This window comes from Leopardus geoffroyi, chromosome X, assembly GCF_018350155.1.
Source record: "Leopardus geoffroyi isolate Oge1 chromosome X, O.geoffroyi_Oge1_pat1.0, whole genome shotgun sequence".
In the NCBI taxonomy this organism is placed as follows: domain Eukaryota; kingdom Metazoa; phylum Chordata; class Mammalia; order Carnivora; family Felidae; genus Leopardus; species Leopardus geoffroyi.
Window position 1 is genome coordinate 103,633,688 of NC_059343.1, and position 12,400 is coordinate 103,646,087.

General features: G+C 42.1%; 1 protein-coding gene across 2 annotated transcripts in view; it reads right to left on the reverse strand.

Moving 5' to 3' along the window:
* TENM1 (teneurin transmembrane protein 1) overlaps positions 1-8,796 on the reverse strand; it is a 783,454-nt gene extending 774,658 nt beyond the window's left edge. Inside the window, exon 1 of one of the 2 annotated variants that reach the window (XM_045472379.1) lies at positions 8,174-8,796. The gene's annotated coding sequence lies outside the window, so the exon portion shown is untranslated. The remainder of the gene's footprint in view (positions 1-8,173) is intronic. The other variant, XM_045472378.1, reaches the window with a different exon arrangement.
* Positions 8,797-12,400: the final 3,604 nt, after the last annotated feature.

The window sequence follows — 12,400 nt, forward strand, 5'->3', positions numbered from 1 at the left end:
GGAAAAAATGTAGCACCCTTGTGTTAACACTTCATGGGTTTGAAACCAAAAATAAATGGTGTCACACCTAAGGGTTGACATTTTATTACACTAAACATGAAAGACAAATCACAAATGCACCAACAATGTATGGATATGTGCACAGAGTAAATCTGTAATAAAAGATAACATCCCAGGAAATCAGTGTATTATTTTAGCTTCTACCCAAGATCATTGAAAGAATGTATGAGCCAAAACCAATATAAAGAATAATATTTCACATTACACTTATAATTCGCTAGGATATGCATAAAGGAATGGTCGGATTTAGAAAAAGAATAAAGAGGTTAAGCACTACCAACACTTTAGTGAATGTCCCAGCATTTCCTTTCTCATAAACCTATACACTACCTCAATTCTTGGAAGGAAAGAAAGAAAGAAAAGAGAAACAAAGGGAAGGGGGAAGAAATGAAAGTGATTTTATTGTTTTCTCAAGGTACAAGAGTCTTCTCAAATCTAAGCAATAGGTATCAATTGGCCAATCAACTGCACAGCGTTTTCCCTTAGAGGTCATTAAATCTCATTAGTGAAATTAATACTATCTTTCCAAAAGCAGTTTCTCATTTGACTTGCATAGCAATGATGTCAATGCTTCCCTACATTGCTTAAAGCTCTAAACATATAATGATTCACAATCACAAAAATATATTCATTTCAAGCATAGAGTAAGCAAATAAGTGATTTATGTTTCTGTAAATGATGTTTGTAAAATGCATGTCAAAAATGTATGTATACTTTTTAATAAATATTCCTTTAGAAAAAAACTCCTTCCCCACACACATAAGCACAAACATATTTTGGGGCTAGTTAATAGAGCAGGAGATCACACGACAACATCACTCAAATGCTTGCAATTAAGCAGAGCAGCTTTAAAAAAAGAAAATCACTAATGCTAAAGGGGGGTAATGCACAGAGTATAAATTCAAAATGTTGATCAGAAACACTTTGTTGATAGGAATCGAGTTAGCTAGGAACATTTCAGATTTAGAAGGCTTCCAGTCACCCTGTGGTTGTAGTGTATTTATACACCTCTATATTTAAACACAGGTGGTAATTACCAAGATTGAGACACCTTTAATAAGGCATCATCATAGGTGCAAAGGATGTGTAGCATAAGAGGAGTTCATTATCAATAACTTTCCTGAATTAATCATCTCTTAGGACATTTAATTTTAAACGTACCTGAAAAACCCTGGATTATTGAGATAGGCCATCTGCAGTATCTTTTTCTAATTTCTCTGAACAACTGAAGAGTTTTCTTAAAATGTCCATATACAGCTGTGACACAGGGATTATAATATCTAATAAACCAATTGACCATCTAATCTGGCACCTTCTCTTTGACAGGTGTCTAAACCATAGAGAGGCACGAGAAGTAATATAAACACTTACAATCCACCAATTACGCAAAATCATCCAACTGGGAAATTTTCTCCTTGACCTTAGCCAGTGAACAGATTTTCCCTGAAGTATGTAATGTACTTTTATTTTGGCTGCTTTAAAAATCCTCATTCATACAGGCAGCTAAAAACATTAAACTGTGATTCTTAACATTAAAATGAAAATGGATTTCCTTTGATATAACCATAAAGGGATTCTACTGAAAGTTTCATATATACAGCTGCATCAGCATCCTGAATATTCACAGTACCTTTCTACTAAATAGGAGAACAACTGAAAAGTAAATATACAGTAATTTTGAAAGGGAAACTGAGGTTATAACACAAGAACATCATTTGGATGAATAGCCAAAATTCATTGATCAGATATTTGGAACCATCCAGATGATTGTCTGTTATTTTGCGTCGTACATCCAGATGTCATGCATCTGCTGAAAGGCTAGAGGAAATCGATGTGACACAGAAGATAGGGCACAGACAGATAGTAGGGAATCTCCATGTTCAACAATGATGATTGACTGAATTTTTCATGTTTTACTCAGATATTTTCATATCACACCAGTATGGCTCAAGTAACAGAAGTAAACCAATTAACAAATTCAATACCCAACAACTGGATACCAATATCATCAATATTCCCTAAAATGTAAAAATGTAAATATTGTTTTTCCTAAACTTTTAAATCACTACTTCATTCTGTCGTTAATAATTCTGTCTGAGATATTTATGTTTTGAAATTCTAGTCACTTTAAAACAAAAATACCTGTTGACATAGAAATATGTATCTTCATTCTTTTTTCATCATCAAAATCCTTTTTGGGAATCACTCTTTCTTAGCCATAATATAGAAATTTGTTTACAGCCATAAACTCACAAGAAAAAATATTAGTTTATCAGGACCCATAGCCGATAATATTGCAAAAGGCTTAACATGGATTGCAATTCAGCTCATATTAGAGTTTGTGATTCCAAAATTCAATTTTGTAAGTCATAATCAGCCACAAAAATGTTACAACAGAATATGAGAAACATTAAAAGGCAATTTCCTCATTGTTGACTACTTATCAACTGACAACTTAGTCAATTAAAATTAAAACAATCAGCATGCTTTATGGTGACGGGTAAAATGAGTGTTTTACAGATTTCAAATAAATGTTTTCAAATCCATTTTGTCACTGTAATAAAAAAACAAGTGGGTCATAGATATTTTAATAAAATTGTTTTTATATTTGGAAAGGAAAAATAACCAATCCTACTGGAAAAGTCAAGCATCATTTATATTTAACTTTACTATGATCACTAACTAGGCTTCTTCAAAGTCTACAAAATCATAATTTGAATGAACATATTTTTTCAATATAATAGCTATTACGAAACTATTTTACAGCTGCGAATGTCCTCATAGAACAAAAACGCTCTGCAGCACACATAAATACCAACAGGAATGCACGAATCAAACCTCTATTTCTGTGATTATTTTTAAAGAACTGCGTGAGTAGGGGACAGAGAGGGTAAGCAGTAGATCTTCGGGAAAATGACAGAGATGGCACTGATTTTTTGTTCTGCTTAATCATTTATTGCTCACAAATTCAATTCCTCAGCCTTTTATGGTTACTTTCAGAGACCAACAGGCTGGCATGAAATTAAATTAACAAGCAGGTTCCCATCCTGAATTAGTGACTCCCAGCTGTCTGTCCGTCTAGTTTCCATGGCAGTAGAAGAATCGGTGGAAAATGAGGTGCAGAAAATTGTAAGAAGCCAACATATCAAACTCTTTAAGTTGATTTCTTTAAACCGATGAATCAGTAGCGGGGGTGGTGGGGGTAGGCAGAATCGAAGTTAAAGTTTTTAATATCCTGGCTTGTTGAAAAAGCCAGTGTGTTTCTGTTTTTGTAATTGCTAAGGGATGCAAACATCTCCTTATGCATTTCATTGAAGGCTGTAGATTCAGGATGGCATACAGTTTATTATGTATTTTATAGTAATCCAAGAGTGTTTAATGTAGTTTACATTATGTTAAAGTGTTTTCGTTTTTCTTTCTCTTTTTGACAAAAATATTAAGATTCATCAGGCTGTTAAATGACTCCAAACTTCTAGAAACTAAGTAAGAAATTCTCTCAACAAACCTGATGTTTGTCTGTATTACCCCAAACAGCTGGATGGTTGATGAACTTCTCACTTACATATTTGAGATAGAGCCATAGAGACCTTTCATAAGCACCCAGAAAAAAATACTAATCTTGGCCCATACCTACCATAAACACAGATATGAAGGCTAAGAGTAAGAGCTTCACAGGGGGTGATCCACTAATATGAAAAGAGACCATTTAACACATTTTCCTATGTTCATTTTTCAATTAGCTTCTCCACTCATACAGTTAGAGTAGAGTGGGAATGGAGAACCCAATATTTCAGAATCATTACATCACACTGAAAACATCATCCAAGAGGTAGTGGTTAGTTGGCATATATGCATGTTTCACCATATGCTATTGTTTACCTAATGTGGAGGCTTGGACAGGAAGTAAAAGTCATATTTTTTAAAAAATTGTAAATTATCCAAGATTATACTTCCAGGTCTAGAAATGAGTCCTAAAGTTACATAAGAATTTAACAGGCTTTATTTATCAGACTCTAAATTATTACTTTTTAAATATTAGGAATCCAACATCAACTGTAAAAATATTTACCATCTCCAATTAAAACTAGTTTGCTTGATTGTGTACAAAAATGTTGACAGTGCGACTGATATAAATATTGTTATACAATAATTTTCACTTTATGCCATCAAATTCCAATTTCCTCAGCCTTATTTTTCATGGGTTCCAAATGTAAGAATTTTGTTGGTCTTGCTAAATTGTACCAACTTGCACCTAGCAAACTACATTATATAATTGTCATAACAGAGTACCACATACTGAAGACACCTATGGTTGGACCATCGAGGTTATTAGGAATAATCAAAAGCTGTGTGAAATCTTTTCTAGCATTCACCTGATCAAACTAAGCACGGTTCTAGCTGGTTCTACTTAATATTCACTTTCCTCGGCTTCAAAAAAATTAATGGAAAACAGAAAGAAATAGAAATAATAGATTAAGCCTGAATAACAGAAAGAAATAACATATTAAGCCAGGATTCAGAATGTTTTACCTTTTAGGGGAAGGAAAAATAATAGTAGTCTACATTCAAAATAGCGATTTAATCTAATACTCAGAACCTGCAGATGATTTAAAACACTTATTGTATATGGAAACAGTTTTGAAATTTGATTCTTCTTAATTTTTTATAATCAGAAGCAGCTACACTCCCAGCTATGGATATATGCTGTTGATCATAACTGCTAAATACTCTCTCCTACAATATTCTTCATGATTTAATCTGCCTGTAGTTGTGCTAGTAATCCAGTTCAAACCTTCATGCCAAATGGCAAATGATGGAAAGCTTCTTTTTTTTTAAGTATGCATGGATTCCTACATTTGAAGGTAAATTGACAGGAATTTAAATATATATATAGAATTTTCATAAAATTATTATACATGTTTTATATATGATGCATGGCATTCTTTAGATAGTGTGCATGTGTCTGTGTGTCTGTGTCTGTGTGTGTGTGAGAGAGAGAGAGAGAAAGAGAGAACAAATATGTGAGTACTATTAAAAAATTCGTTTTCATTAAAAAAAAATCATGAGTATGCAAAGTACTGGTCTTCTTTTGACCTCAGGTCAGTAAGTAAGTGAGTAAATAAATAAATAAATAGTTTGAGAAACCTTAGGGGATTTATTAACCATAATCTATACTAAGCACTTGATAAACTAAAAACTGAAAGTGATGGACTTCTGGGAAAAGCAAGCTTCAAGCAAAAATTACAAGGATTCTAACTGCTATCTCTAACATAGAATGGAAAAAAAATGTGTTATGTTAACTAACACTGAACCTTCTTACCATTTCCATGTTTTTTAAGGTCGTCATGGAAAATAAAGTTCAGAGGCAACATATCAAAAAAATATTTTGCAGTTTGACGATTTAAAGAAATACTGCACAAAATAAACTTAAATGCTGAGTTGTTCTGCTTCAGCAAGAATCTTTGTATTAAAGGCAAAAAGGTACAATGACTATAAGGGGAACTATGATTATGTCAGTGTTATTCACACATATGATAATTGAATTAAAACAATGAGACTTCTAGGGTGTTCGGACTTGGACTTCCAATTAGGCCTTTGAATGAGACGGTGATTACATATAATCTGATTTTATTTTTTAACACTCCTAAATATTTGAGTATCTGGAGTCTCTCTTAATCACCCTTACAGCACAATGATTCTGCAAAGCCTTCTTTCCTTCAGCCTCACTGTATATTTTGTTCATAATCTGGACCTAGAACTAATGGTAAATACTAATTCATGTATTAAAAAATACTCATTTTCTACTGTGTCTGACATTGTTCTAGGGACTAGACTCCATTAATTTTATTATGAGAATGTCAACATTTCTTTTGTAGAGTTGTTTTCCAGAAACACCTGTTTATCAAAAACATTCTGGGGGGCAATCTGAAAACTTTCAAATAACATTTAAAGCATGGATTCATTTTAGAAATTACCTGAACCCCTCTTCACATGTACCTTGTGACTTTTATTATCATTAAAAAGTTCCAACATTACCTGGGCATACTTGAAAGCTTTTAACTACCTTAAAAAAAAAAAAAAAAAAAAAAAAAAAACTTCACAATAGTAAATTAGTTAACATATCACCCAAAAAAGTATTATAAACTTCGACCAAAATGGCAAAACTAGGATTCTGCTTTTCCATTTATTTACCGTAAGGGTCATACTGTGTCTTACAAAAATTCATTTTCCTCCACACTGCAGATAGAAAGAGCAATGAGGGGGGTGAGCAAACGAACAAATGCTGGGTAATCATGGAGCATAAGGTAAAGCTATGGATCTCCTTTTAATAGAAAAAATCCTTTTCTTCTTAGACTGTACTCTTTCTTGGCAGCACTTAAGTACCCTATGCTCCAAATCCAATGTCTTCGGACTAGGAAGATGAATCAGGATATTCAGCCAGGATATTCAGCCAAAAGATAATAATAAAGCAGACATTTGCTATGTCTTCCCAAACAGGTTAAGAGTTGCGACTGACTCTCACAGTATAGTGTACCTGGTTTGTTAGTTATAATCATTGAGCAACTATCTAAAATTCAAGGAATCTGTCTGTGACCCTTACTTACCACAAACGCGATCAATTAAATGTTAATCAAACAGTACCTATTAGAGTCCACTGGGGTATTTCGTTTCCTTTTGGTTTCTGAAACCGAATGGCTACTAATTTCCCTTCACTAGCACCAGAAACTTCTTTTTGCATTTCTTCCGGCCACTTCAAATACACCTCGGGATTAACATTCCAGGAAAATAAATAAATAAATAAATAAACGGGAAAGTTCAGGTGGCTCCTGACCAACTAACTGCTTCGTATGGAAAATGTGGAGTTTTCCTACGCATATTAGCATATCGCCAGTAGCAGTGATGCAGATCTGCTAAACCCGAAGCTGCCGACGGCATGCACGAGCTGCAAACCAGCCCTCGCCCCCGCCCCTACTCTCCTGGTGGCGAAATAGATGTCGAGACATCTACTAGTGGAGTGAGATCGTTTGTCTCCGCAATTGTAAACAACTGGATGCACTGGGTTTGCTGAAATGTTTAAATGCACTCCTGACTGTAAACACATCCACTCACCAAGTCGCGCTAAGTCTCCCTTCTCCACCTCTAGGAAAAGCACCCTAAAACTGAATTCTTAATCCGCCCGTTGTGCAGTGGGAGAAAGTGAGGTTACGTTTCCTCAGCCATGCCCAGAGGGTACTTGGCGCTCCGCAGTTGTACTGGACACTGCTAGATTCCTGGGACCACGTCTCAGGATGAAATACAAAAAAACACACAAACCCGCGCAGCTGAGCGCGTGGTTAAAGCCAACACCGACGGCTCCCAGAGCACCGACTACTGCGTAATGACTGTCTCTTTTGACAAAGATTGGGGTGTAGGGAGGACGAATCGGGTGGGGCCGGAGACGGCGTAGGTAAGAAGGAGGTTCTAGAGTGCCCCCCCACCTCCGAATCTGGGCTCCCCGCGTGGGGTTCAAAAGGAAATTCAGAAGCAAACAGGTACTAAAGTGCGTCCTAGCCCCTAGGCATCTTCTCTCTAAGGAAAGGCAGTAGCGGGACCTAAGTGACTGAGCCCCAGGCGGACGCTCCAGGTGGGAGGGATGCCGGGGAGAGGCGACCCCTGTCTCTCCTCGGACCGAACCTCCCCTCTCCAGCGTCCAGGTCCACTTGTTAGAGCGCCCCGGCTCTGCGCGAAAGCCGAGGCGGCCCCCCCCGCCCCCGCCTTTCACAACCAGAGGAGTTGGTTGGCAAAAGTGTAGCCTGTAAAGCCCAACGAGCCCTCGAAGGCGGCGCCCCCAGGGCCCACTGGAAGCTTGAACTGCGAACAAGGCCGACCTCCCACCTCCCCCGGGTGGTCCAGAGCCCCGGGCCCAGCAGAGACCAAGAGAAGAAGGAGCAAAGGTTCTGCTTCCTCGGGCAGGACTCCCAGAGCGGACGCAGCCCGCGGTTCACAGCCGGCAGCCGCCATCCGTCGCCAGCAGCCTCGGGGTGAAGTTCGCCCGAGTCCTTGGGGTGGGAGGTTGGGGGTGGAGGCCGCGAGCCAGAAGAAAGGAGATGGGGACCCCGAGAAACGCACCTACCTAGTCCAGGCGCAAGTTTCGGCGGCGTCCCCAGGTGCGGTCCCCCGCCCCCTCGCCAGGTGCTCAGCCCCGCCGGGCGCCGCCGGTGCCCGGGACTTCAGGCGTCTCAGCCGGCTCCTGCGGGAAACGACTGTAAATCCACATTACTGTTTGAGCTGCCGCTTGGGCCCCCGCATCGCTCTCCTCTGACTGGCGGCGGCGGTGCTCTCAGCCGGCCGCCGCCGGGGGCAGGAACCGAACCTGGCTACTGCCGCGCCAGCGGACGTTCCTTGCCAGGAGGGTGCTTGCGCCCGGGGTCGTGTGTGTGTGTGTGTGTGTGTGTGTGTGTGTGTGTGTGTGTGAGAGAGAGAGAGAGAGAGAGAGTGTGTGTGTGTGTGTGTGTATACGCGTGTGTGTCCGTGAAAGAGAGAGTGTGCGTGTGTGTGCAAGCAGAAGGGGTGAGCTCAGCCTCCGGGGCACTCGGAGGTGAACTCCGGGCTAAGCCGGAGCCCGCCGCGCTCCCGGGTGCGGGGCGTCTGCACGGCTGATGGCTGTGCTGATGTTGCCGTGGCCGCCGCCGCCGCGCTCTAAGGCTGGTAGCGGTGGTGCAAAAAATGTTTCTCCGCTACTCGAGACCAAAAAACCTGCCCTGTCTACTGAGCATGCCCGGTTTGACAGCTCTACAGCCGAGGGTTTTTTTTTTTTTTTTTTCCCCTTTTCCCCAAGACTCCAGGTTTTAGCCGCAGCTGAGATGGGGGGAGGGAGGAGGAGCAGGAGGAGGGCTGAGGGAGCAGGTAACGGGCAGAGGAAAGGAAGTCAAGATGAGAAAGATCAGGGTGTTAGAGGATGGAGACAGGGAAGGAGAAAGCTGGAGATGGGAGCAGAGGAAGGAAATATGGATCGACAAAATTTAGATTTCGTACCACCCTGAGTTCCTGGCCAGGGGACTCTCACGACTAGCTTTTATTATTTTTTCCCGAGGGTTAGGTGATGTATGGGGTTCAGAGGAGTGTTTGTCACCCCCAAGACCAACCTGGGACAGTGTTTCATAGTCATGACATACACAAACACGCGGGCACATCACGCACACACACACAAACACACACAAAGGAGCGTGAGCACTGCTGTGCTCTGTAAAGCCTCAGGACTGACTTAGAAAGAATGTGAAGTCTCTTGCCAGTATAACTTTGGCTAAATAAATAAATAAATAAGAAGAAGAAAGGAAAATCGAGCGAGAGAAATTGTTTGGGTCTCTCCTTCTCCCCTCTCCCCCGCCCTTCCAGAAAAGCCAAGCCCGTGAGTGCCATGTGTAAGTGACCCGCAAGCTCTCTCGCGTCCGTCTGTGAGAGCACCACTGACTGCCACCAGCTGACAGTGTGACCCCAGCGCGCCAAGGCCGGCCACCCGCAGCCTCCCGGTGGCGTGTCAGCTCAGCACTGACAAAGTCCCCCTGGAGGGGGGGGGGGGCATCGTTCCAGCTCCTGCCCAGCCTAGCCGCCCTGGTCCCTGGGCTCCCTAAACAGCTCCGCCCCTCACCCCGCCGGGCACCGGGGCACGTACCCCAGCGAACCCAGCGCGCTGCCCCAAGCCCTGGATCCCTCCTTTCCCACCCTTTCCAGCTTCCTAGAAAAAGCGGAAAAGCGGAATCTGCATGTCCAGAAACTCGCTTCGGAAGCCTTGGGAGTCCTACTGGGCATGCTCAGGACTTGGGGTGCCTCGCGTGGAGGAACTCTCTGGCCGCCAACATCTGCATGCCTGGGCCAGATGTGAGACTGAAGAGGGAGGCGTTGGCGCCCTATTGGAGTTGACTCCGGTTCCGGGAAGGGCGGCGGCGACGCCCACAGTCGCCTTCTCCTTCCCGGCTTCCCAGCGAGAGCAAGACCGTGGGAGATACCAAGTGCCGAGCCAGGGGAGCTGCACCAACTGGAGAAACAGGAGTCTTGCGTACTTCCAGACCCCCTTCCCCCCAGCGCCACCCCCGCGTAGGCAGGTAGGGGGCGCGCAGAGCAGCGAAGAGAGCCCCGCGTGTGTTAGCGGGTACCGCTAACCGCTAGGTAAAGAAAAAAGAGCGAGAAGAGTCGAACCTTCTTTGGGAGAAGGACGTTTACTAATGGTTTTCTTGAGTGAAGAAAGAAGGGCGTGTGTGAATGTGTTTGTGTGCACGCACGTTTGTAATTTTCCTCCGCAAGAGTAGGGACAGGAAAGCGAGAAGCTATAGCCGAGTTGAGAGCCCGCTAGGGGTTGCAATAAGGCACATTTGGAGCCTTGGCTGGCGCTAATTACCAAGAAGAGTTGCTCGCGGCGCGGTGGGCGCACACCAAAGCTTCCAGCTGTTCTCCACCCTGGGTGGTGGCAGCTGCGCGAGGATGGCTTCCGGGCTGTACTGTCTCCGCGCGCCGGAGCAAGGGGACCAGATTCAGTTTTCGAAAGAGAGGTAGTATAGGGTGACGCCAGGGGGAGATCTCGGAACCGTGTGTTCCCTTCTTCCTAGGTTTTGAAACAGGTATTTGCAAAGGGGGAATTGTAAGCCCAGCACACCACCGAGGGGAGGAAATGCACCGAGCTGAACACTCTCCGGGGAAGAATCTGGGAATCAAGAGCTGTTTTTTACCCCCTCCGTCCCTTTTCCAACACCGCCTTCAGCTTTGGGCAGGAATCATTTGGATCCCTGCCGTTCATCACCCCACCCCCACCCACACCCCACCGCTCTGCCAACAAAGAAACAAAAGATGACAACCCGACTCTGTAGGGGGATAGCAACTGCTTCCAGAACCATCTCTCTCTTGGGCTGTTGAAAAAGCGACGGGGGGAGGGATGGCTGTAAAATCTGTGTCTTGCCACGAATATGTAAACGAACCTTCCCAAAACCTACTACCCTTCTCTGAAACAAAACAAAAACATGTATATGTATAAAACATATATAAATATCCTAAATAAAGGAAAGACTCCTCATTAAGATCTACCAGAACCCTGAACTGCGGAGGGAAAAGACTTTCAGGATACCTCCTCAATTCCCAACTAAGAGTTCTGGGAGGAAGAAAAAGGAACATCTGGCCAGGCGCTTGTCCAGTGACTCGAAACGCTCTGTGTCTAAGGAAATTCTGTAACCAACGATTAAGGAAATAACTCATAAATGAAAAGGGAATTCTGGCACAATGAGAGGTGGGCAAACCATAACAGCCATGGAACTGGAATATAGGCTTTAAAACCAGGATCATCTCTCGCTCTCACTCTTGCTGTCTCTTTGTTACTCTTTTGGAAGACCCAGGAAGGAAGGGGCAGTTGATAACTAGGAATCTCATAAAAGGAAATTCAGCTTGTTTCTGTCCTGGCAATTCGACAGTCCTTTTAACCATTTTTTTGAAAATTCTCTCCTCTGCTGCCTACTCTTTGTATTTTCTCTGACATTCTTCTCTCTCATTTTCCTTACCAGTCTTCCACAGCTCCCTGGAGTCCTTAATTCATTTGGTCTGCAGCTGTCTCCCTTTAGTTCCTTCAAAAGCATAGTTTCCATTTCTAATTCCAAAATACAGAGGGCTCTGTCACTTTTCTTCCTTTCAGAAGAACTGATTTACGGCTTCTGGAAGTCCACAGCCTGATACTCTGGGTAGATTTCCTAAAGCATTTATTCAACTTTAGGGATTCCCTAGACATATTTAAGTAACAGGAAGTTGCAGAATTTTAAAGTCGTTTTCTCATGGGAGCAAGAATTTCCGTTTCAAATGTGGATACCAAGAAGGCGGCACACTAAATTGCCAGTTTGGGCCAATGTAGAGGAAAATATAACCAATTGTAATGGAGCATACAATCTGTATGGGACGGTTATTCAGTTGACTAGATTATTCAAATAATTTGCTAGGAATTTTTAAAGAAATATGCTTTTCATTAACAGAGACCACACACATGTACATATACACCTTTATACACTTAATCCCAGAACTAATGTAATTGCATAAATCCAATTCAGCAAATGATTATGGTGCATCTACTATGTTCCAGGAACTCCGCCAGCACCTGGAATAGGTGAAGAAACTGAGGCTTAAGCTAAGGAGATGTTCAAAGATTTGTGAACCATTCACTAATGAATGTACAAGCATATATTGAGTGCCCATTACCATGCACCTAGAACAACTTAGTATTAGAGAACAATATTTAGATGTTCTGGCCTTGATTTTTTTTAAACGTATTTGTTTAATCCATAGGTTTCATTCTCTGCAAAGAATGCATAATGGAGAATATCGCTTATTT